At 43.4% G+C, this 27,285-nt stretch overlaps 1 protein-coding gene across 1 annotated transcript in view; it reads right to left on the minus strand.

Annotated features, from left to right (window-relative positions):
- The window catches only part of LOC124805287, a 142,386-nt gene that overhangs the window by 42,437 nt on the left and 72,664 nt on the right, over window positions 1-27,285 (minus strand). The window lies entirely within an intron of this gene.

Genomic DNA, 27,285 nt, shown 5'->3' on the forward strand with positions numbered 1-27,285 from the left:
GCCGTGCGTGTGATCATTGCTTGTACAGCCCTCTCGCAGTGTCCGGAGCAAGTATGGTGGGTCTCACACACCGGTGTCAATGTGTTCTTTTTTCCATTTCCAGGAGTGTATTTATTATAACTGGCCAACGGATTTTATTTCTGTATCTCAGTTATCTAAGAAATATGAAAACAATTAACAGCACCCACCACAAACATCTTCTAGTTCTTCAAAGACATTGATAATCTTTTTGCATTTTGATGGGTGACTGCAAATGTAAATGATTTCATGTTTCTCAGATCACTGAGAAAAAGAAATATAATTGTTTGGGCAGTTTCATACCACATCACTCATTATTGAAATTTCAACAGAAGTAGCCATTTATTTTCACCACACATCTTATTTCCTTTATTTTTTTTTCAGACGAACATTATCAGTGGTAAGTTTTGAGTAATACATAAGTTCCTTTGTTGTCACTTTAAAATCTGCGTCTTTCGCCAAAACACAGAAGAGCTTATAAATATTTATCTCACTAACATTCTAATGCAATTGAAACTGCGACAAAATCGTGAAACAGCAACTGATGGAAAGACAACTGAATAGTTTGTGAAACTTCCCATGCTCTTTATAAAAAAGACTATCTTTTTCACAAATATTCTTATAAACTCACAGCAGTTCTAGTTCACCAGCTATCAGTGATCCTTAAATATAACATTACTTCACTGAATAAATTTGTAGGCGCTTGAAATCGCGATAGTTGTGGAAGTTTCGCATATTCATCAATGACAAAAATACTCTCCTCTTTTGCATACTATCGCCTGCCAAAATATTGTTCCTATATCTCGAACCGTTTATGAGATACAAGGAATGTTATAAATATTTCATTTTGGCTTTTTCGCTGTCATATGAGTTTGGGATGAAGCCCTGTACATACAACCCATTTCCTAGTGACCAGTGATAGATACCAATATCGTTAGTAGTTTAAAGAGTAATTCAATATGTTAGTTATGTTTCACATGCAGCAATATATCACCTAACGTGTACCACACGTACAGTAATAGCGACCCCTATTTTTCACTGCAACTTTAAGAACATATTTCAGTACTTTATCTAATCCTAAAATATCACAATAATTGTGATCATTAACGAAATGGCAGAAAGTTCATCATGAATTAAGCTTTGAAATGTGCGAGAATCGAACTTTTTACGGAATGATTTCCTTACAATCGTTTGAGAAAGTTTTGTAGTCCTGTTGGCTTGCACGCCTTGGCGTTCACAGAGTCAAGCCAGCCAGATAGTTTCTGCACCGAATCATACACCATGTCAGAGGTACATCGTGTGAGGTAGGTGACTCCCCCATCTGCTAGCTGGTAGCCAAGAGCGCCACTAATAAACTTACAGCGAACCACACTCTTTGCAAAATGGGCTTACCAATTACCAGCTACCCAGCCGTCCCTGGCAGCCGCGGGTGACTAAGCAGAAGTCATCTACAGTGCTACATCGTGGTGAAGCTTACGAAATGCCCTCTCCTTCCTAGCTAACATGGGTTCACAGCTAAATAGTATGGGTGATAAAATCAAATTCATCTGTGAAACTGAAATAAATAGCTGTATGAACTTGTTAGATATTTAAAAAAAGAAAGAATATTCGGTGCACAAATCTGGAATTTTTCAGAAAGCAAACACGAGAGATACATTAATCACTACCAAAGCATGCCATAAAAATATCATTTTCAATTATATGGAGATTAATAAATTTTCGACTTGACGAAGATGAGATCATCAAAAAATTGTCAATGTTAAAAAATTTAGCCAAAGTAAATCATTTCAAATCACAAATAATTAAATAAATAAACTGAAGGTTAACCAGTTATCAGCCGCAACGAAATTACTTTAGAAAGAGAGGAAACCAAACAAAAAGTTAATTTCGTAGTTTTTCCCTATTATGGAATCATTTCTAATAAAACAGTCAAAACTTTTTAAAACACAGATACCAAAATTGGGTTCCATACTGAAAAAATATTAGTAATGTTATAAAACACACCACTAGTACAGAGTCATGAGTACACAAAATTTTGATGTAACGACTGTGACAAAGTATAGATAGGAAAAACGGCAGAAACTTTCAGATCCGTTTTAAGGAGCACATGAAATCTAACGATGACAATACAAGTGCCTTTCCACTATGTCTCCTAAATAACAAACATGCGACCTAGAACATTAACGGAAAGCTTAAAATTTTGTATTGTGCTAAGAAAGGAAAGCAAATGAATATCTTATAAGTCGAAACTTTCAGTCGAGTAAAAAGTCAACCAGATGCCGTTCTTAATGAGTAAACAACAAACAAATTCTTCGACAACTCAGTCATATTCTGCTAAAAATCAATCAGGAACGATCTACACAATAAAATGAAATTTAAAATTTCGTCTTGTCTCGCCATATCTTTCGGTATTTACACTCCTGGAAATGGAAAAAAGAACACATTGACACCGGTGTGTCAGACCCACCATACTTGCTCCGGACACTGCGAGAGGGCTGTACAAGCAATGATCACACGCACGGCACAGCGGACACACCAGGAACCGCGGTGTTGGCCGTCGAATAGCGCTAGCTGCGCAGCATTTGTGCACCGCCGCCGTCAGTGTCAGCCAGTTTGCCGTGGCTTACAGAGCTCCATCGCAGTCTTTAACACTGGTAGCATGCCGCGACAGCGTGGACGTGAACCGTATGTGCAGTTGACGGACTTTGAGCGAGGGCGTATAGTGGGCATGCGGGAGGCCGGGTGGACGTACCGCCGAATTGCTCAACACGTGGGGCGTGAGGTCTCCACAGTACATCGATGTTGTCGCCAGTGGTCGGCGGAAGGTGCACGTGCCCGTCGACCTGGGACCGGACCGCAGCGACGCACGGATGCACGCCAAGACCGTAGGATCCTACGCAGTGCCGTAGGGGACCGCACCGCCACTTCCCAGCAAATTAGGGACACTGTTGCTCCTGGGGTATCGGCGAGGACCATTCGCAACCGTCTCCATGAAGCTGGGCTACGGTCCCGCACACCGTTAGGCCGTCTTCCGCTCACGCCCCAACATCGTGCAGCCCGCCTCCAGTGGTGTCGCGACAGGCGTGAATGGAGGGACGAATGGAGACGTGTCGTCTTCAGCGATGAGAGTCGCTTTTGCCTTGGTGCCAATGATGGTTGTATGCGTGTTTGGCGCCGTGCAGGTGAGCGCCACAATCAGGACTGCATACGACCGAGGCACACAGGGCCAACACCCGGCATCATGGTGTGGGGAGCGATCTCCTACACTGGCCGTACACCACTGGTGATCGTCGAGGGGACACTGAATAGTGCACGGTACATCCAAACCGTCATCGAACCCATCGTTCTACCATTCCTAGACCGGCAAGGGAACTTGCTGTTTCAACAGGACAATGCACGTCCGCACGTATCCCGTGCCACCCAACGTGCTCTAGAAGGTGTAAGTCAACTACCCTGGCCAGCAAGATCTCCGGATCTGTCCCCCATTGAGCATGTGTGGGACTGGATGAAGCGTCGTCTCACGCGGTCTGCACGTCCAGCACGAACGCTGGTCCAACTGAGGCGCCAGGTGGAAATGGCATGGCAAGCCGTTCCACAGGACTACATCCAGCATCTCTACGATCGTCTCCATGGGAGAATAGCAGCCTGCATTGCTGCGAAAGGTTGATATACACTGTACTAGTGCCGACATTGTGCATGCTCTGTTGCCTGTGTCTATGTGCCTGTGGTTCTGTCAGTGTGATCGTGTGATGTATCTGACCCCAGGAATGTGTCAATAAAGTTTCCCCTTCCTGGGACAATGAATTCACGGTGTTCTTATTTCAATTTCCAGGAGTGTATTTTGTATCTTTTACTTTATTTTATTTTCCGTACCATTTCATTTATTCACTATTTTTAACTTTCCTCAAATTCTTATGTAAATATACAGTCATAATATTTGAAATTATTATTCCATGCTTAGCTTTACCCTTAGATCAATATAATATGTTTGTAAATGTCAAACTGTCAACCCGTTCAACCAACCAGACATCATTTGTGAACCATCGCGAGTAGAAAACACAAATTTAAAGACGGTGCCATTTCAGTACGTAAGGCATAATCTTTTTTGCATGTAAATGTATTTCAAGTAAGTTTACGTTCACGTCATTACATTTCTATTCGTGAAAGTAATATAATAGATTCTATTTTGTACATAAACAAAAAATCCCATCAGAATGGTCAAGAAGGCCGTTACTAATTGCGAACCAAACAAATTATTACAGTAAAGTGAACACTGCCATTTGTCTTGACTCAGTTCCACGGCCTGTGTCGTAACAAATTCAAATGGCTCGGAGCAGTACGGGACTTAACATCTGAGGTCAACAGTCCCCTAGACTTACAACTACTTAAACCTAACTAACCTAAGGACATCACACACATCCATGCCCGAGCAGGATTCGAACCTGCGACCGTAGCAGCAGCGCAGTTCCGGACTGAAGCGCCTAGAACCGCTCGGACACAGCGGCCGGCTTCTGTCGTAACAGCTCAGTACTTATCTGTTACAGATTATCCTTGCTTTTTAGCGGAGAAAAGTATAAGTTGCAGTCCTGTGGTATTTCTAGTTGACAGAGGCTGTCTCACAGTGCGTCGGTCCAGTGTCTGAGGCGTCACATAGGGTTCTACGCATTGTAATCGCGGACACGAGAAAACTACGTGGTATTCGCCGGCAGCAGCTACCGCTGGTGCAATAGCGAGGGAGATGGTACTCTGAAGTTAATGGTAACCGTGACATCTGAGGTGACAGGAAATGAATCGACACTGAGTAGGAATACACACTCTATTAAGAGAACTAACTCAACTGACAAGGTTTATAAAGGTTTAGTTATCGAGAACATTAACTACGGAGAAAATCGAAGCAGTCGGTGAGATTCTGAGTAACCTACAAAGTGAACTGAAACAACATCACCGACAAAGGCCATAGCTCAAGTTAGAAACAAAATCTGGGCATCTGCACTGACACAGGCAAAACTTGAGGGTCAGGATGAAGACCTGCGTATACAAAAAGAACACATGCTCCGCGAGTTGACAGCAGTGACTGCGCCGGACGCAAAAGGACAAGATTGAAGCCTAGTGACAGAAATATAGAAACTAAGGTGGGAGAACATACCACTTAGAAGCGGGGTGAACCCACTTCTCACAGTTTTTGCGGTAGTGGTTGCGGATGTCACTGCCAGCAAACCCAAAAAGTACGATAGAAGCTAGGGTAGAACAGAAACGACGAACCAAAAAATGTTATGTTCTTCAAACCAACCAACAACCAAGATAAGCGCTCTGTTAAGGAAACCTTGATGAAGGCAATCAAACCCCGGAAAGGCAAAATTAAGTTAAAAGCCAACAGATCCACAGACAACACGGTGTTGTAGAAAACGCGTCACAAGTGGACAGCAAAAAGATTTTTCTCTAGATGGGAATAACCAAAAAAGAGGCGGCCACTCGCGGGATATACCAAATCCCAACAACGCTTTCTGATGATGACTTTCTCGATGACTTGTACGATATTTACCTAGTTGACGACCTAGATAAAGAGGAGTTCACGAGACAGGTCAAATTACATTTCCAAACAAGGAAGGCCAAGGGTCAAAAGGGTTCCAGACAGCAACACATCAGCATGACAGTGATCATGTATATCATGGAGGAGAACACATCTGCTCTGACTACGCCGTAAACTCTGATTCCAAAACAGTGAGGACGAAGTACAAGAAAACTTCTACCAGAATGCGTGTTCCGCGTCGCACCGTTTCATGGCGACGACAAATGAGCTCTCTGCCTCCTTTGCTGTTAAATGAAATGTACACTCATGCTCATAAATTAAGGATAATCGCAGAATGTGGTGCCACACAACGTGGCACTACACAAAACTGGCGTTAATAGCTTAGGTACATAGAGAACACATACGACACAGATCTATAAGTCCACGGTATTGGTGATAAGTTGAGAAAACCGTCCCGAAACACATTTGCTACAAAACGCCACTGTTTCCTGCGAATGTGCTCCGACATCAGTGTGGGATATGATCACCAAGCACAGGTACACAGGCCGCACAACGGATTGGCATACTCTAGATCAGGTAGTCGAGCAGCTGCTGGGGTATAGCCTCCCATTCTTGCACCAGTGCCTGTCGGAACTCCTGAAGTGTCCTAGGGGTGTGAAGACGTGCAGCGATGCGTCGACCGAGAGCATCCCAGACGGGTTCGATGGGGTTTAGGTCTGGAGAACAGGCAGATCACTCCATTCGCCTGATCTTCTGTTTCAAGGTACTCCTCCACAATAGCAGCTCGGTGGGACCGTGCGTTATCATCCATCAGGAGAAAGGTGGAACCCACTGCATCCCTGAAAAGGCGGACGTACTGGTGCAAAATGACGTCCCAATTCACCTGACCTGTTACAGTTTCTCTGTCAAAGACGTGCAGGGGTGTACGTGCACCAATCATAATCCCACCCCTCACCATCAAACCACGACCACGATACAGGTCCCTTTCGAGGACATTAAGGAGTTGGTATCTGGTCCCTAGTTCACGCCAGATGAAAACCCGGCGAGACTTACTGTTCAGACTATAGCTGGACTCGTCCGTAAACATAACCAGGGACCACTGTTCCAATGACCATGTACTGTGTTCTTGACACCAGGCTTTATGGTCTCTCCTGTGACCAGGGGGTCAGTGGAATGCAGCTTGCAGGTCTCTGGGTGAATAAACCATTTCTGTCCAGTCGTCTGTAGACTGTGTGTCTGGAAACAACTGTTCCAGTGGCTGTGGTAAGATCCTGAGCAAGGCTATCTGCAGTACTCCGTGGCCGTCTGTGGGCACTGATGGTGAGGTATCGGTCTTCTTGTGGTGTTGTACACGGTGGACGTAGCGCCTGGACACATTTCCTGTCTGATGGAATCGTCGCCATAATCTTGAGATCACACTTCGTGGTACACGGAGGGCCTGTGCTACGACCTGCTGCGTTTGACCAGCCTCCAGTCGCCCTAGTATTGTACCCCCCATAACGTCATCAGTGTGTGTTCTTTGAGCCATTTTCAACACACAGTCACCACTCGCTGCACCGTACTCTGACATGCACCAACACACCCCTGTGTATGTGGACTGCTGCCAGCGCCACCGTGTGACAGCTGCAGGTCAAATGCACTGCATGGTGCCTGATGTGATTTAAACCCGCAAACCACCCACCAGAGAGTTGGTTTACAATGTATCAGCATTATCCTTAACTTAGGAACATGAGTGTGTAACAGGTACATTACTATGATAAACTGCATAGACGACATTGTAATGCAGAGCCTAATGGACAACAACGTAATTAGGCAACTGAAGCATGAGCTATACCTATCAACATTTACTCAAATAGGGTTACCTCTAAGCAAAGAGTAGCTGGTGTATGAGGTCATCAAAAGAGAGTGTATAAGCGAAAAGCAAGTGTGCAGGTGTACCTTACGGAGACGACGAACTCAAAGTGAACAACCAAACATACCCTACGCTACAACTTTGGATCCAAAAGAGCACCAACAAATTCACGCAAAATAGCCCTTTCTTTTCGAGACACACATCACTCATATCGTTCAGACCAACACTAGTGCCATATACGCAAATGAACACAGAAACCATCAACACACCATATAACACTGTATGGTTGACCAGAGGGAGCAGACAACTACAAAACTAATGAAAGACACAACAGAATAAAGGAGTATGACCCGACGAACAGCAGGCGATACATCAAGCCAAGACACTTCGCATCAGGGCGATACACAGATGCTCACAGCAACCATCGTCTGCAGGACATCAGTTTCCATAACAGAATAATAATTGCATCGACAGCAGCTGTGATTCGGATTCAGATGCCTTCACACCAGGGGAATAGAGGTGCCATGGACCAGGAAATGGGTCCCCCTCCGCCACCGTCACCACGGCCAAAGGAGGAGAAAATCTCTCCTATTGTGGTTTACAATCCCACCTATTACATTAAACTGAACACTGAACTGCAGCGCCTTTTTACAGGCAAACTGTTTACCAGAAAGACCACGTGAAGTATCTGCTTGACACAAGGAAAGACTACCTCTTAGTACTCAACTTTCTGAGGTCAAGGGCAACAAGTTACTACACCCATGAGGTTTCTGGCGACAGAAGAACAAAAATCGTCATCAAAGATCTACCCTCTCAAGTTACAGAAACGGACGTCAGGGATGAATTACTCGAGTTCCTTGACCCTTTGGTCCACCAACACAGCAAGAGGGATCCTGAGACCTGGAAGTTAATCCATATGCCATTCCATGTTGTCTCCCTTCTTAGGAAGGAAGACACTGAACGTATTTACCAAATTAGGTATGCACTAAGGTGTACGTTGAATCATGTGAAGGCCGCAGCTGCTCACCCATCTGCTGTAGGTGTCTACATTTTCAGCACATCAGTAATTACTGCTCACTGCCTTCGCAATGTTTCAAGTGTCCTGGCCTGCATGCATCGGAGGACTGCAAACTCCTGGTCCCAGAAAAACCCAACTGCGCCCACTATTTGGGCGCTTCTCAAGACCCCTACCATCTGGCCTCCTGTAAGCGTTGTTCTAAATAGTAAAAGGTGATGAAGTCTCCTCATCCTTTAAGAAGGAAGCCAAGAACAAATTGGCCACATCTGCCATTGTGAGATCACATCAGTTTCCCCATCTTAAGGACTAAACCATCAAACCACAGATGCCCAGCCATTGGACACATCTGTGACATGGGGCCCCTCCAGCTTTGGCCCCTACGACCACCTTTGCCTCTGCAGCTCAGTCTTCTCCTACTCATCCGTCTCCTGTGATGAATATCAAAGCCCACCAAACGAAAAGACCATCTGCAGCCTCCTCACGCCCACTTTTTGATGTATCCCAACCACCCATTGCAACACCCTGTCAACCTGTCACAGTATCCACCCTTGCCCACCACAGGGTCAAGCAGCCCACCTGGGATATCCTCTGACTGTGGACACATATGCTTCGTTTCGGGATGACATACAAGATATTCTCCAGTTCATCTCTCCTTTCACACCGCCTGACATGAGGGCTGTCATTCTTGAAACAATGAGCGAGATGGCGCAGTGGTTAGCACAGTGGACTCACAGCCGGGAGGAAGACAGTTAAAACCTGTGTCTAGACACCCAGAATTAGGTTTCCCATGATTTCCCTAAATTGCTTCATGCAAATGCCAGGATGGTTCCTTAGGAAGGACATGGCCTACCTCCTTCCCTATCCTTCCCTAAACCAAGGTTGCACTCTGTCACTCATGATCTCATTGTCGATGGGACATTAAACACTAATCTCCTTCTTGTCCTCCATGAAACACCTCAGAAGAACCATCGGTCAGAGGACAGCCTTACAAAAGTCTTAGCCCTGATTGAAAGGCTCATCCAAATTTTGTTATAATGGCAAATCGCCCACCACACAACCATCACATCCCTTGGGATCTAGTTGTCTGTATTTGTAATGCTAATGGCATTAAACAGATGAAAATGAACTGAACATCTTCCTCTATGGCAACTATGTGGACATTTTACTTGTCTGAGAAACCCTTCTCATATCGGTGGACAATTTTCATCTATGCAACATGGTTTGCTGTCGAACAGACCTCCATTGCTGAAGAGGGGGCATGGTGGTATTACTCCATAAGACACTCATTCACAACCATTGGAACATGTAGAGGCTATGGCAGTCACTACCCCTACCTGCCTTGGAGCTATCACATTTGCTGTGGCTTATTTGAGCCCTCACCTGCCACTTCTTGATGTGGACCTCTGCACATTGCCATCGTTTGATAGACTCATCGTTGGGGTAGACCTCAATTCCAAGGACCTGGCTTGGCATTCTTGCATCGCTAATTCCAAGGGGAGACTCCTCCTCAAACTAGAGGATAGTCTGGCACTATCTGTCTATGGCCCACACATTTTGACACATGTAACAGTCTGCTCCAACTGCAAACTGGATGTTCTGGAAGTGACCATGTTCAAGAATATTGCGGTACAGTTTTCGTTGGAAACACTACATGAACTCGCATCTGACCATGACCTGCTGCTCCTGCAACTTACTGATATAGTTCTGCCTTTATACATCCATTCTACCTTAACAATCATGGACTGGGACAAATTTGCCAGGGTCCTCAACAACACCACCCTGCAGAACCTTGACCTGACAGTGCCTCCCAATCTGGTTGGTACTGTTGATTATCTAACCAAGAAATTCCAGGCGCAATGAAGGCCTCTGCTTCCATTGTACCTAGGGCTTTAACCCCCTGAATGATTTGTCTCCCCTACTGCACAAGCTGAAAACCCAGAAGAGCCTATACTGCAGGTTGTGGAAGCAGTTTGGTGATCCTCAGGATAAGCATCACATGACGTGTCTCCAGCATGAATCCTGACCATCTACTGACTGGAAAACGAAACTATGGGAGGACATGATGTCTGCCGTTCTCCTCCAACATAAGTCAGAATGTATTGTTGTAAGATGGCAAGAACTATGCCCCTTACATGAAGTCATTAAAGATCACCTAACTCACATTGAGCGAACAGTAGGGCTGAACAAAATGACTGACAGGGCACAATGCATCTTGTAGAGGATATAGTATGGACGTATTGGAATAATTAATGTCGGATGATGGTTTTAAAGTAATTCACACAACATGAAAACTTTGTGGAAACGAGTCGATTTACTGGACGCTAGTTTACCCCAGGGAAGTATTTAGAGTTGACCGTGGCTGGCTGGGGAATGGCGAAGGGAAGCGACAATAGGCAGCTTAGGGCAGCTCAATCTCTGAGAAAGCGATAACACATAACGGCCTCCAGCCGCCTTAAGATGAGTGACAGCATGAGTGGTTGACCCTGACCCCATGCTGATGTACCGGGAAACAGACGGAGAACTTGTACGCTTGTTGATAAATGTCCGTCGTCCCGTTTTCTGTGAAACATGCGAGAAAGCCATGCAAAGCTACTGTGGAACGCTCAGCAGAGGTCAAAATATGCGTGTTCATGACTGTAGCAACTACACACTGAATTCACAGTCCACAGAGTCTGAAGCAAATAAATTGAAGAGCAACAGAATGAAAGACGCCGGCCTCCGATGGGAACGTAGGACCAAGGAATTTGAAGTACTCTCCTGGGAGTCAGAATTCCGGAAAACTTGGTGTTGTGCAGACTCTAACTTTGATGGGTGGCCTGGGAGGAGCTAAAAATAGAAGAAGTTGAGAGGAAGGGAAATTTTGTGGGAATTTGTTCACTTCCAGAGCAGTCATTGGTTGGCGCTGGAAAGCGACGCATAATTAACGCGACTTGTGCTGCAATTGGCGTAAGTGATTTTGCTGGAGGGGAAACCGAGGTGAAGAGCAGACTGAGAGAAGTCCCCATAGAGGTCTTCCATTCCCAGCTTGCCTAGAGTGCGGATGTGGCGTTCTTTACTCAGCTTGCCTGAGAAAGAGTAGCATCTCTGCAGTTTAGGACTTAGCAAATGGAACGATTGAGCTTGGAGATAGAACGTTTTGGTTCCGCTATGTACAGAGCAAGATATCAAGGAGTGAATAGACGACCGCAGCCTTGCAGCACCACTAGGTCGGCCGACGTCCACACAACGACGACGCTCCGCCACGCTGTATTTGGTGATATTGCGCCCGCTCCGGCCACTGATTAATTTGCTGGATCACGTTGGCAAAGTTTCCACGACGGTTTCATGGGCCGTGTATTGTAGAATTCTTCTCGCGCTTCGCATTACGCCTGGGTCAGTTGATAGGAATTACTTTTGATTTATCGCGCTATACTCCACGCAAACGCAATTTATTACCACTGCCTGTTAGGAGAGTCATGTAATGTGATGATTGAAGGTCGTGAGTTAAAATAAATCTGTGCTAATCGACCACATCTGTTTTCAATCAAGTAGTTGAAATCCCAAGTCACTTTCCTAATTAATTTTATGTTCAACATTTGCATCTGGTGTTCAATAGCTGAATATAACATCAATGTGCACCCCTTTTTAATTAAAAGGGATCAATTCTGAACCAATTAATGTCAACACTGCCACCGCATTTCAATCAAGAGTCACAGGGCCTTATTACTTTCTTTGCGTTATCTGACATTGTGGCAGTTTTGCACTCTCTTTTGATCTGTTAGTCAATTACCTGGGGTGAACACACACCAAAACCAGATAAGTGATGGGTGGGTGTTACATTGTTATCTGAGCCCTGAGGCGTTCCACAGTGAGGATCAGTCATCCCATCTGCATGGTGGATGCCTTAACTTACAATGCCCTATGTGTGATGGAAAATCTGGTTGATTCATTTGAGGCCCAGAACCAACTGCTCATCCAGGACCTTATGCCTGAATAACTCCAGGATGAACACGATACCCTTAAAGCCATTACTGCTCTCAGACAATGACCACCTCTTACTGCTTCTCATATTATATCCATGTCAGAACTCCAAAGGATCCTCTGGCAGAAGCATTGGCAGTCGGCATCTTAAACAAAAACCTCTGTTGGCTCCTGTGCTAGTTGCTGGTCTTTCACCAACATTCTGAACTGCTGTCTCACAACTGGCCTTTGCCCCCATGGTGGTAGCAAGCAAAAGTGATTACTGTCCCCAAGCCCTCAAAGGATCCCACAGTCCCTACCAACAACAGACATATTAGCCTTCTGAATATTATGGCGAAGACCCTAGAATCTTTGCTCCTGTACTGCATTTCCCAGCCTTTGATGGTTCGGTTTCGCTTCCCACCTGTCGGCTGAACTACAAGTTTTAGGATCACAGAATATGTCAGCAGGTGCTTTAACTCCACTACATCGACGCCAGCGGTTTTCGTGGACCTGCAAAACGCTTATGACAGCATTTGGAAGGACAATCTCGTGCATAAAATGCTGACATGGACGTCCATCCTAGACATCTATATCATGATTGTGAAGACTTCCTTCACAATAGTATTGGCTAATTAGCAAGGTAAGCGCTCACATGTCGATGGATACCCTTCAAGGCTGTGTGTTGTCTCCCATCCTCATTAAAATTTATGTTAATGATAGGCCAGCTGGCCCAATACGCCGATGATATGGCACTCTACGCGACTGTCCACAACACCGACCAGTTCACTGCACATCTGTAGGGGCTGGTGGACTCGACAGTCGCCTAGTGCCGTTCAAACAAGATTGGCCTCTATGCTGCCAGAACTACAGCGGTCCACTTCAGCAAATAGCGCGCTATTCTGCGCCACAGTATCATTATTGCAGGTGTCTGGGTCCATGTTTCCCAGATACCAAATATCTAGATGTCTAGATAGATAAAAAGCTGCTCTTTTACAGCAATGCGGAATACGTCATGCAAAAGAGGCAGAAGCTGACAAAAGCATTCTTCAACAGCAGGGAACTGAGCTTGGACACCAAGCTCTGATTGTACCAGATGGTTGTCCACCATCGCCTTAACTATGGCTCCTCTGTGTGGGCCACAATTAGTGCCTCCCAGATGCACACCCTCTATCTTTGATGGAGCTTGCATGCCCCTTCACTCATGAGGATTGTTATCTTACAATAGAAGGCCAACAGGGTCCCTCTAAAGACATTCATTTAAAAAAAGCCTCTGCACGACACAGTCAGTGTATTGTATTGCAACACATTGGCACCAGGACTCTGCCACCCTGTTCCTCTTACCATCCTTGACGACTCGGATTTGGACCATCGCTAACTATTACCCTGGGTCAGCCACTAACAACGTGTGTTTTAGTATGGCCACTCATTCTGTGCAATCTTTGGTGCGACCACCACTCTATCTCTGCAGTTGTGTCACATCTTCTCAGCAACCTCGAACTTACCCTGCCAGAGGGTGGTATGGATCTTCAAATCGTAACGCCATCCCTCCAGCAGGCAGTACAATGATGTCATTACGATGGCATCATTGTGAGAAAGACGAACATTACTCAGCCACCAAGGCAGGCTGCTCTACATCGGTGGTGCTGTACCACAACCAACCAAAAATAAAAAAAAGACCTTGCCCATTAACAGAATGAAGGAGCGAGAAATTTTCTGAATGGCCCGGTGGCTTATAACATGCAAATGCACCCAAAAGCGAGTGCAATATGTTTTCACTCTAGCGAGCAAACAGACCAAAGGATGTTAGACGTAGAAAATCTGCTGACTAATCCCCGTTTATTGCTTAAACTCCTTGCGAGGGAGATCAGCCATGCAGTCTTCAACCCGACCAGGACAGGCATGAAATGCTTTGTTTTCACCAAGCACCCGTGAAGCTGTTCCAAGTAAAGATTATGTGGACCACTGTTATATATGCAGAACTGGAGGAATTCGTGGTCGAGGAGTGCGTGGAAGGATATTTTTGCCAGTTCTGGCACCTAAGTGCCAGTGTCCATCAATTTGGGGTTTGAGTCCTAGCATGTGTAATGTTCTTAATTTTCACACAATTTAATTGCAATTTTGCAAGAATGCGCAGCATATCACAACAGTATGTGAGGCATTGCCCCTAAGCTCTGTAGCCTGAAGGTTCCAGGTTTGAGTCTGGACATGTGTAGCTTTCTTAATTTTCATGTGATTTCATTGCAATTTCACAACATCGCAGAACATGTTGCAACAGCACCTAAGGCGTTACCCCTAAACTCTGGAGTCCCGAGACTGTGTCTTCGGGTGTAATTTTCAGAAAATCGTGTTACTCCTATCCTCATCGCCGCCACAGGTGCCGACGCCACTGTCCTTGCCACCCTCGCCACCAGTCGCGTCTGAATTTCACTGATATGCCATCCATATTTAGCGTCTATGGGACAGATGCAGTACAGGTGACGAGATTTTCTCAAGTTCATTGACACATCTATAAAACATAATTCGATTGTGAACTATCTGTTCCCACATGTTAATGTGAGTGATGTGATAAGCATAGCTCTGGACAATGACTTTATGAATTGTTATCCAGTTTTCTGCAAACTGTATTTTCTTCAGATTACATGAAGCCGTTGGAGAAATATGGATGCTATGTAGAAAAAAAATACTTAGAATTCACTTGATTACTCAGTGTTCATTCTTGGCAACAGGAACAGTAAGATGAAGAACCATGCTTATCCTTCCAAGACTACGCCAGGAATGGAATATCATGCAGATAATAGCATTTAACAATCGTTTACCATTATTACATTGATCCAGCACAATAGGGATATGTTATGTTACACACTATTTCACAGCAAACACTACAAACATGGTAAGGAAATACAGATGTTATGCAGAACTAGCACACATCGTCCATTCGGTCACTAAGTGTTAATTTGGCATATCAGGAGGAGTAAGATGAAGAACGCTGTTTAGCTAAGTATGTTACCTGCTGCACAGTATTTTCCTGAGCAACAAGTATGGTAAAAGCTAAGTGGTTACTGGAACCTGAGATGGTGTAGATGTTAAAATGTCCTTCTGCCACCATATCAAAATCTTGAAAGTGGAACTTTTCCCTTATTAGCATGGAGTGAATTACAGAGGAACCTGTATTAGACACTATGACAAATGTTGTGCATTAATGTGTCATATTGTACAAGAACTAAATGTACAAGATACTTGGACTGGACTGAGATCTTACTTAAAGCGCTTCGTGTATCCACCCATAGGTAAAAGACTTCAAAACGAATAATGGTAAAAATGCTGTATATGTTTCATTACACGTCTACATAAAACTTCTTACAAAGGAATAGAAACATACATTCTCCAAATCGCTGAAGTGGGTAGAATGCCCTCCTGGCAAAGAGCTTACTATGGGTAATTGGTCATGTGATACAACTAAAAAAAGACTTTGAATAGAAATGGTATCCTCCCATCAATATGTTCAGTAATTATAAGTTCTTCCGGTTTCGGTAAAACGAATTTACTTTTGACGTTATTAACCCTCCAAATGGTTACCATTTCGAGCACATAGACGTATATTTTTCCTAAAACTCTGTTTCAGCCCAAGTATCAACTATTAAAGAAAATAATGACAGAGATTGAAGGATAATACATAATGAATAAAGTGACAGGGTGATGGTACCACTACGAAACAAAGTGAAACCAGGTACAGTTTTTATGTCAGATGATGTTGAATGTGAGAGTGGAGTCAGATAAGAAATTACTCCTGCTTTGGTAGATATAGCCACATAGACCCGAACTTTTCGTCTCTGTAAGTGCAGAACAGGGAGTCAGTGATCATAAGGCCGTTGCAGCATCCCTGAATATGGAAGTTAATAGGAATATAAAAAAAGGGAGGAAGGTTTATCTGTTTAGCAAGAGTAATAGAAGGCAGATTTTAGACTACCTAACAGATCAAAACGAAAATTTCTGTTCCAACTCTGACATGTTGAGTGTTTATGGAAAAAGTTCAAGGCAATCGTAAAATGCGTTTTAGACAGGTACGTGCCGAGTAAAACTGTGAGGGACGGGAAAAACCCACCGTGGTTCAACAACAAAGTTAGGAAACTACTGCGAAAGCAGAGAGAGCTTCACTGCAAGTTTAAACGCAGGCAAAACCCCTCAGACGAACAGAAGCTAAACGATGTCAAAGTTAGCGTAAGGAGGGCTATGCGTGAAGCGTTCAGTGAATTCGAAAGTAAAATTCTATGTACCGACCTGACAGAAAATCCTAGGAAGTTCTGGTCTTACCTTAAATCAGTAAGCGGCTCGAAACAGCATATCCAGACACTCCGGGATGATGATGGCATTGAAACAGAGGATGACACCCGTAAAGCTGAAATACTAAACACCATTTTCCAAAGTTGTTTCACAGAGGAAGACCGCACTGCACTTCCTTCTCTAAATCCTCGCACAAACGAAAAAATGGCTGACATCGAAATAAGTGTCCAAGGAATAGAAAAGCAACTGGAATCACTCAACAGAGGAAAGTCCACTGGACCTGACGGGATACCAGTTCGATTCTACACAGAGTACGCGAAAGAACTTGCCCCCCTTCTAACAGACGTGTACCGCAAGTCTCTAGAGGAACGGAAGGTTCCAAATGATTGGAAAAGAGCACAGGTAGTCCCAGTCTTCAAGAAGGGTCGTCGAGCAGATGCGCAAAACTATAGACCTATATCTCTGCCGTCGGTCTGTTGTAGAATTTTAGAACATGTTTTTTGCTCGCGTATCATGTCGTTTTTGAAACCCAGAATCTACTCTGTAGAAATCAACATGGATTCCGGAAACAGCGACCGTGTGAGACCCAACTCGCTTTATTTGTTCATGAGACCCAGAAAATATTAGATACAGGCTCCCAGGTAGATGCTATTTTCCTTGACTTCCGGAAGGCGTTCGATACAGTTCCGCACTGTCGCCTGATAAACAAAGTAAGAGCCTACGGAATATCAGACCAGCTGTGTGGCTCGATTTAAGAGTTTTTAGCAAACAGAATACAGCATGTTGTTATCAATGGAGAGACATCTACAGACGTTAAAGTAACCTCTGGCGTGCCACAGGGGAGTGTTATGAGACCATTGCTTTTCACAATATATATATAAATGACCTAGTAGATAGTGTCGGAAGTTCCATGCGGCTTTTCGCGGATGATGCTGTAGTATACAGAGAAGCTGCAGCATTAGAAAATTGTAGCGAAATGCAGGAAGATCTGCAGCGGATAGGTGCTTGGTGCAGGGAGTGGCAACTGACCCTTAACATGGACAAATGCGATGTATTGCGAATACATAGAAAGAAGGATCCTTTATTGCATGATTATATGATAGCGAAACAAACACTGGTAGGAGTTACTTCTGTAAAATATCTGGGGGTATGCGTGCGGAACGATTTGAAGTGGAATAATCACATAACATTAATTGTTGGTAAGGCGGGTACCAGGTTGAGATTCATTGGGAGAGTCCTTAGAAAATGTAGTCCATCAACAAAGGAGGCGGCTTACAAAACACTCGTTCGACCTATACTTGAGTATTGCTCATCGGTGTGGGATCCGTACCAGATCGGGTTGACGGAGGAGGCAGAGAAGATCAAAAGAAGAGCGGCGCGTTTCGTCACAGGGTTATTTGGTGACCGTGACAGCGTTACGGAGATGTTTAGCAAACTCAAGTGACAGACTCTGCAAGAGAGGCGCTCTGCATCGCGGTGTAGCTTGCTCGCCAGGTTTCGAGAGGGTGCGTTTCTGGATGAGGTATCGAATATATTGCTTCCCCCTACTTATACCTCCCGAGGAGATCACGAATGTAAAATTCGAGAGATTCGAGCGCGCACGGAGGCTTTCAGACAGTCGTTCTTCCTGCGAACCATACGCGACTGGAACAGGAAAGGGAGGTAATGACAGTGGCACGTAAAGTGCCCTCCGCCACACACGGTTGGGTGGCTTGTGGAGTATAAATGTAGATGTAGATGTGTTTTATATTTCACAACGTACTCTAAATAATCAAAGAATTGATTCATAATATTGTAAATCTTATTATTGCTTCCAAATAGGATAACACAAATATGAAACACGCTCATGAAGACCATGTACGTACAGATATGTGTTTCAGCGATTTCAATAGCATTTTTGTAGACTGCTGGTACCAAAGTAAGTATGGTTTTCTATTTATCGATAGGACGTGAAAACTGAATGAAGGACAGTACAGAGGAAATACTGAAGAATGTGTTAAAAGACTATATACTGGCATGTAACAACATCAGTAGGTAGATGAGTATCGATAACCATGGGCGTGTATTATGTCTACATAAACGAATCGGAGTTGAAGTAATGAATATCCTTAAACAACATGAAGTGATCATACAAAAATTGACGCATGAAATCAGTTTGATTAAAATACACTTTGCTATATTGTTAGGAGATAATAGTAAAATGGATGGTCACCTAATGGAACTCTACACTAATAACCATTCAGTATTGACAACTATATAATAGAAACATCCATCATACATCGTACTTAAAGGTTAGACGTATGATAACTCACAAATTGGTATAACTAGTGGTACACTGGAGTAATAATATCATTAATGGACAAATTTGCAAGAATGTTGCACAATTAGCCAGAGAGGATGCAGAGAAAACTCAAGTTTATATCGTGACACATTGGAACAATTGACAGGCACGTTGTAGATCTCAGTTATGAGGTTATGTAGAAGATGTTCAGTCAAAAACTAGTCTGAATATTCGTATAACAAATCCTTGGAACAAATTAGCTATACACCAGAAAAAATAAGAATGTATGCAGAAATATTACACATGGCAAAAGCACATAAGAAGACAATGATGATATAAGAAACAATCGCGGTAATAAATACAAGAAGATTATTACACCTTCATTGGACAGTATTTATGATGGTGGTGCGGTTACTGTTATTGATATTTACCCTAAGAACTTTAACAGTATGCCTATGCAATGAACACTTTATCTATGCAGTTCATTTGCTAAAATGATCCTAACAAGATTGTAGACAATTTACAGCTGCTGATAGCTTCGACAACATCCAGTAACACGGTTCATACAAATCATATCAGTTATTCCAGAACACTGACAGAGGGGGATTATCAAGTAAGTACAGAAACTGTAGTTAACGAGCTTCACAGAGCTGTACCGAAAAATTTCCATATACACTTGTAGTTATATGCAGTTTAGACGATTAATGGTATGTGGATCTTGTAAATATGAAACAGTACACATGAGAGAGTAAAGGTTACAAACATGTTTTAATGATCACTGATATTTACTCTGAATATGCATCGGCTATACCTGTGAAAATGAAGACAGGCAATGCAGTTGCATGTAAAGTGGAAGAATTACTGCAAACTGGAACAAACAGAATTCTGAAGAATCTACAGACAGACCATTGGTCAGGGCAGGGGTGGGGATGGGGGTGGAGGGGTGAGGGGTGGGGGTGGATTCCCCAATCGTTACTTAAAACTATACTGAAATAGTATGGAATACGTCACTACTCAGTGTTCTCACATATGAGAGCAGCTATTGTGGAATGACTGAACAGAACAATAAAAAACCATATGTGTAAGCTATACGATTTTCGTGGGTCATATAAATGAACTGATAACTATACAATGTATCCATGCCACACATCATATGATACATCTGAGAGCATTTGATACTCCTGGTAAAGGACTTCTAAATACAATATATAATCACATTAAATGGTAGAACCACGCAAACAGAAATTTAATATTGGTGATTTCGTCTGCATTTCCAAACTGAAGGCACGTTTTGAGAAATTATATTTAAAAAACTGGTTGACAGAGATGTCTGTAATTTCTAAAGCACAATGTACAAATCCTAGGACATACATTCCGAGAGACGATAAAGGTGATGAAATAGCAGGCTCTTTCTACACAAAAGAAATACGAAAAACAATTGAGCCAGACGTCATTGGACGAGTATGAAACAGAGTACTGGTTCGACGGCTTAGTTTTCCGTCGTCACATGATGGATGAATTGACGCTAATGAAATTATAAGTAACAGGGTTTAACCAACAAACCCTACAACTGCTAGCATGAGTGTTCAGACATGTATCTTTTATGGGACAGGGAATTTTCACGACGCACTCCAAGTTGAAATACATATTCGGACATATAATTACTGCTGTCCAGGAACATAGGTACTGGAACGTTTAGCATGAGCTGATGAAGATACTAACGAAGTAGATGAGGCTTTTAAACTTCAAGATATCTCAGACGCTGCAACTAAACATATACAGTAACTCAGAATCATACAGCAGATTGTATTTTAGGCAACAGGGATAAGGAGGTACGCTCAAGAAGAGACATAGGTATTGGACAACGAATTGCAGCATTAGTCGTCGATAAAATAATATGTGCAAAAATTAAATTAGGTGCTGGTCGAAGTTTCCGACGATTTGTGAAAGCAACTCGTTGTTCGGTGAACTCCAAAGTGTGCTTAACATAATGTATTCAAAAATCTTTGTCAGCAGCTAAACGAGCTGTACAACAGAAATGAGGAGGAACAAGCAAGTTAAAACGCCGAGAGTTCTACCATTGCATGAAACATCAAGTGGATTTCTTCTCTTTCTGATACCAGAGTTAGCTGACCTGTCTGCGACAGGCCCTTTGGCAGGAGGACCTACTGCCGTAGCCAGGACAAGTAAAAACGAGGAATACGCCCAGGAACAACTCGATGAGGCTTAAAGACATAATAAATGTATGGATAATAAAAGTATGGACTCTGTAGCTATAGGAAGCGGATTGTATTTAACATTATGCAGACAGGGTATAGCATTGTTCATAAATAATAATAAAAAAAAACCTCCCAGGTATTTTATCAGACAGACCTGTCATGAATGCAAACCTATTTAAGCATGTCACAAAGTCCTATATTCCAAGATTTTTAGGAGTATTTATGTGCAACACATTGCCCAATACATTGTGGGAGACGAATGACTGCGGAACTGTGAATTTAGATGCAGACGGGGCTCGTGGAACATACTGGGTCCACTATGTTAACTCGAAATGATGTCTTTTATTTGGACTCGTTCGGCGATCTACATTCGCCTGAAGAATTACGTTACTATTTCGCCAACGGCCATGTATTCTATAGTTTGCAGTGTTGTCAGAACTTCAGTATGTACATGTGTGGGCACTTATGCATTATATTTCTCATAATGTATACAAAGAATGTCTATTCCCAAGACATATCCTACACTACAGTCAGCCGCCACAGATGATAAATCTTTTTATCAGGGGAGGTCTTCATCAGATAGCCATAGAAACCCTCCCCAGTAGGTGGACAAGGTTGCATGGCATATCTGTATAAATGTTAACATTCAGGTATACGACGACATTTGAACCCACCCAGTAATAGATTATCTGCCTTTGTGTGTCTGTGTATACACGTGTATCCGTCACGAATTCCACTCTCAAAAAATATTAGCACATCAACATTTGTTAATAGTTCCAACGCGATTTTTTTTACATCCCACGCAAGCTCTGGCGTGGAAAAGCAGAATGCAGCATCTAAGTTATACGTTTCCTGGAACACATCCCAGAATTGTTTGAATGTCTGCAAGAAAATGTACATCGTTATCCGTGTAAAGAGATACATATTCCTCTAAAGTAGGGATTTTAAACTCGTTCCAAAACCGGAGCACATGTTCATATTCTGCATTTGTTATCCCAACTCTACTAAGTTTACCGTAGAATATAGCTTTGTTCGTCAACATAGTTTCACAGAGTCTTATCTCTGAATGAAGAACTCTGCTGATTAAAAGATTCACCATCTGTGGCAGCTGATTGTAAGGTAAGATACGTCTTGGGGATAGACATGACATATTCTAATAGGTTGCCTGATGCGCACAGCGATTTACCACTATGTCCAGAGCATTGAGTTCCGCAGAAAAGTTCTCAAAACAAGCGGATGGGAACGTAGGAGGTAAATAGAAGACACATCCTAAATTACAGAAACTTTCAGTAATGTCTTAAGCTGAGGATGGAACTGAGAAAAATTCGCTGTGTTATTAAATTCAATCAGTCTTCATGTTTGAAGAAATATATTGATTTAAACAGTAAAAAGTGTTCATTTGAAAATGATTTCTATAAACTAAAGAACAATGTTATTTTCTGGAAAATATGTAAAGTGTCTAAAGGCACTGTCATGTTTATTCAGTCAATAAATGAGGTAAGTGTCATGGTGGAATTGATTGCTAAGCTGAATTTTAAGTCAGCTACTATCTTCAATGTAGAATTCGCTGCTCTGCCGGTGGAGAATGTTTTGATAAAGTTCAAGAAACATCTTTATGCAGGTATGTGTATATTAGATTTTTTAAATTTCAAATGCACTGGTTTCATTGTCATATCATACAGACACATGTGCAACTCTCAGCGGGCTAAAGGTGTGCATTGTGCAGTCACAAGAAATCTCATGGTCAATGATTATTTGAAGTGACTGACAAGATAAAGGAATGCAAATAGTAGTAGATAAGAGTAAAAGGAAAACAGCCCAGTCAATCGAATTTAGCAGACTGAAAAGGAATTCGTAAACCAAACGCAGATACTACCAGAGGTCAGTAACAGCTAGCGAGAGACAAATAGGGCTAGAACAGTTTAAGGAGGCGAAGCCTCAATACAATGACTTGCTATTGCAAAACAAAAAGATGTCACTGGGACGAGTATGTTCAAACACTATTAACCGACAGCTTATGGGGAGCACCGTACAAACTAATGCCCGAGTGGATAAAAAAAACCGTTTTTGGCAGCTAGACATTGGCGATATGATGGAACCTTCAAACAGGGATGGAGACCTACGGCAGAATATCTATTTTACAAGCTCGCTTCCGATGACAACCACAATGCAGTCGATCCACACCATATCAGCTTAAGAGCTCTAATACAGACAGAATACACAACAGAGACCATTCATTACCTGTCCCTTTGCACAGGGAGAGGTAGCGCTAGTCACAGCAAAATTAAAAGTTAAAAAGCATCGGGCCCAGGCGACATTCACTCCGAAACCATTAAATGAGTAGCACTACATATTATCTCTTTTTAACTGAGGTAATAAATGAAGTTCAAAAACTGGGAAGAACACCTGCACCCTGGAAGTTAGCAATTACAGTAATCATCAAGAAACGTAAGACAAAGACCCGGTTAAGTCGAAGTCGTATAATACCAATTTGCTTGATCAACACCAGGATAGGCTTTTGTGTAACTGATTACAGGATCACAGACGGCTCCTAAGACTGAGCATACCGTGAAAATAAATCAGTTGATGAGACAATTAACTGGGCACTCGAATTAGCGAATAATGTCAACCGCAAGAACGTGTTGGCCATACTGATAGGCCTGGCCAGGCATGATAATCTCTGGTCCCCTGCGATGTTTGCGAGGTTACAGCAACTGCAGTTACCAGCAATTCATTACCATAGTCTGCTAGGCTACTATAATAATAGAGTAGCTGAATGACAGGTGGGTAGACGTAAAGTGATCAAGAGAATGACAAAGTGGTGCCCGCAAGGTTCAGTCTGTGGATCCACTTTTTGCGATCTTTCTATCGAGGCCTCATAACAGAAATGGATGGCGACGCACACACTGACAGGATTGTTGCATACACTGATGATCTGCTGGTTGTGGCGTCAGGAAACTTAAGAAGAGGATTTAAAATCAGTGTCATTGTACAAAGGATCGGCAGGTGTCCGCCCCCGGTAGCTGAGTGGTCAGCGTGACAGACTGTCAATCCTAAGGGCCCGGGTTCGATTCCCGGCTGGGTCGGAGATTTTTCTCCGCTCAGGGACTGGGTGTTGTGTTCTCCTAATCATCATCATTTCATCCCCATCGACGCGCAGGTCGCCGAAGTGGCGTCAAATCGAAAGACCTGCACCAGGCGAACGGTCTACCCGACGGGAGGCCGTAGCCACACATTTCCATCGGCAGGTGATGCCTGAAAAACAAGCTGACTGTGACTCCAGACAAGGCAGTCTACATATTACGGAAGGGAAGCTACAGCGACAACCAGTTATAAAACTGCACAATGTAAACATATACAGAAAACACTTAAACAAAGACTTAGGCGTTCAGATTTACGATCGACTGACGTTTAACCTACAGGTAGTACAGACAATCGATAACGCAAAAAAAATTGTGCATAAACTCGCAAGCATCTGGACAGTCAGTTACAGACTTCCACTGCAACTGCAAGAAAGCAGCACTGGGCCTTGTTTGCAGCGCGGTCCCGGACTGAAGCGCCTAGAACCGCTCGGCCACAACGGCCGGCTTGCTCGTCCAGTCTCGGCAAGTCTCGCACGATGTCGGACGAGGACTGCTCTGCGCTGAATGATGCTATTATGCTTCATAGCGCATATATATCAATATAAGTGGTGTCTGTTGTTTCGGACATGTACGAAAGAGCAGACGCTATTTCTGCGTTGTGCCGTAGATGGTTAACGTACCTGAATAGTAAGTGGGAGACCTGGGTTCGAATTATTGGAGCTTTGGTACAAATATTCATTTGTCACCTACGAATTCTTTCATTTCCCGAATGCGGCAGAGATCGCAGGTTCTCCTTTCCGAAGAAGTAATTTTTAGTCAGATTCTTCTAATTTTTCAATCTGAAGTTGTTTTGAAGCTTTCATCTAATTATAAAATCGTAAATATGCACTGGGGTACAACATAAATGTCTTTTATACAACTTTTTAAAAAAATTAACTCAAGAAACGGTTCATTTAGTTGGGTAGGCGATGCACCTTCGTTAGAGATAAATATAAATGAAAAAAAGTGTAAATATGCTCAGGCATAAAACTTCCTGGCAGATTAAAACTGTGTGCCGGACCCAGACTCGAACTCGGAACCTTTGCCTTTCGCGAGCAAGTGCTCTACCATCTGAGCTACCCAAGCACGACTCACGCCCCCTCCTCACAGCAGGTGGGGCACTTGCCCGCGAAAGGCAAAGTTACCGAATTCGAGTCTCGGTCCAGCACACAGTTTTAATCAGCCAGGAAGTTTCATATCAGCGCACACTCCGCTGCAGAGTGAAAATCTCATTCTGAAAACATCCCCTAGGCTGTGGTTAAGCCATGTCTCCACAATATCCTTTCTTTCGGTAGTGCTCTTTCTGCAACGTTCCTAGGAGAGCTTCTGTAAAGTTTGGAAGGTAGAAGACGAGATACTGGCAGAAGTAAAGCTGTGAGGACGGGGCGAGAGTCGTCCTTGGGTAGCTCAGATGGACGCCAGCACGGTAGCTCAGCGTGTTCGGTCAGAGGGCTGCTCGCCCTCTGTAATAAAAAAACTGAGTAAAGGAGTCAACGATCAACTTGAACGGATGTCTTGTGACGTCCGCCCAGACCAAACTCAACCAAAAAAAAAAAAAAGATGGTAGCACTTGCCCGCGAAAGGCAAAGGTCCGAGTTCGAGTCTCGGTCCCTCGCACGGTTTTAATCTTCCAGGAAGTTTCATATCAGCGCACACTCCGCTGCAGAGTGAAAATCTCATTCTGTATGCTCAGGCATATTTATTATCACTGTCGGTACAGCGACAAATACAATATTGTTCAGGATTTGACGAGGATAAGGCTACTAGGGTATGTGGGCATCAGGGAGCGTATGAAATTAATAAAACAGAACACTGAGATAATTTTCCAAAACCAACTGACGTGCCACGTTTATTCATGTAGAGAATGCAACGTGTGATGCCTGGGAGCCCACCAACAGACTGAGGGATATTTTGTCCTAGAGAGGACTGGTAGGACACGTCTGGATGAGTCGAAAGCTCGCTGCCAAGAGCGGCCTAGTTCTCACGCTTACTCTCGCCAGCCACCACGTGACCATTCACAGCACTCTGATTGGGTGCTGGAAGGTATGCTGGAAGTGTACCCTCGTCAGCCATACCTCGCCGGAGCGTCACCCGGTCAGTGTTACTCGCTGTGAAAATGGTATGCATGAGATCATGGCGTGTGCTGGCAGCAATACCCGGTGGTATTCGGTATCATACAAGCATATGCCTAGCCACTACTCTGCAGCGAAACGCATTTCTTCTGTAAGGAGAACCAAACTCCGAAAAATAAAAATTATGATTTAAAAATAAAGCTTCTGCCATTCAATCTGTTGGCCCACTACGCACAGTTAAGTGTAGCACCTCTCCAGCGGTGACTTTATGTTTTCCATTAAAGCCAAGTACAAGTTTTTTCTTTTAACCTGACATGCGAATAATTACTTTAATACTTGCTTCTATTTTTAAAAGGTTCTCCGTTTTAAAAAATTTTCTTTGTTTCCATGAGTAAATAACCTACTTCAACTTTTTCCATTGTTATACGAACAGAATAAGCTCGTAAGAGGAGAAACGTCACAGTACCTCATGAGGTCACCATAGACTGTCGAGATAAAGTATCGCAGGAAAAAGCTCCAAGGCAATCTTTTCGCTCCACGGCAACACCCCGATTCTTTCTGTACAGAAGAATCTTCGGGTTACCACATTTTGTCCTGCACTTCTCGCCCTGTATTTTCCTGCTGTGGTACCCTGTGACTTTCTTCTGCTTCCTCGGAGGAAGAAGTGGTAGAATCTTGGAGTATCGGACATTTCCGTAAGGGCGACGAGATGAGTTTTAAATTCGAATGTTTGCTGAACAACCAAAATGCAGACTTCTACAACTACAGCCTACGATTTATCTGTCATTGAGGAAAATTAAAGGATCGCATCTTGATTTTTTCGAGTTGATAATCAAGGCCTGACGGACGATATGAGAGCGGAGCAAAACAATTTTGAGCAATTTAGATAGCGTAAATGCCATAGAATTTCAAAATTTTGTCCTTTGCGGTTTCCTAGCAAAGTAATTTAT

The sequence above is a fragment of the Schistocerca piceifrons genome, chromosome 7 (assembly GCF_021461385.2).
Source record: "Schistocerca piceifrons isolate TAMUIC-IGC-003096 chromosome 7, iqSchPice1.1, whole genome shotgun sequence".
Lineage (NCBI taxonomy): Eukaryota > Metazoa > Arthropoda > Insecta > Orthoptera > Acrididae > Schistocerca > Schistocerca piceifrons.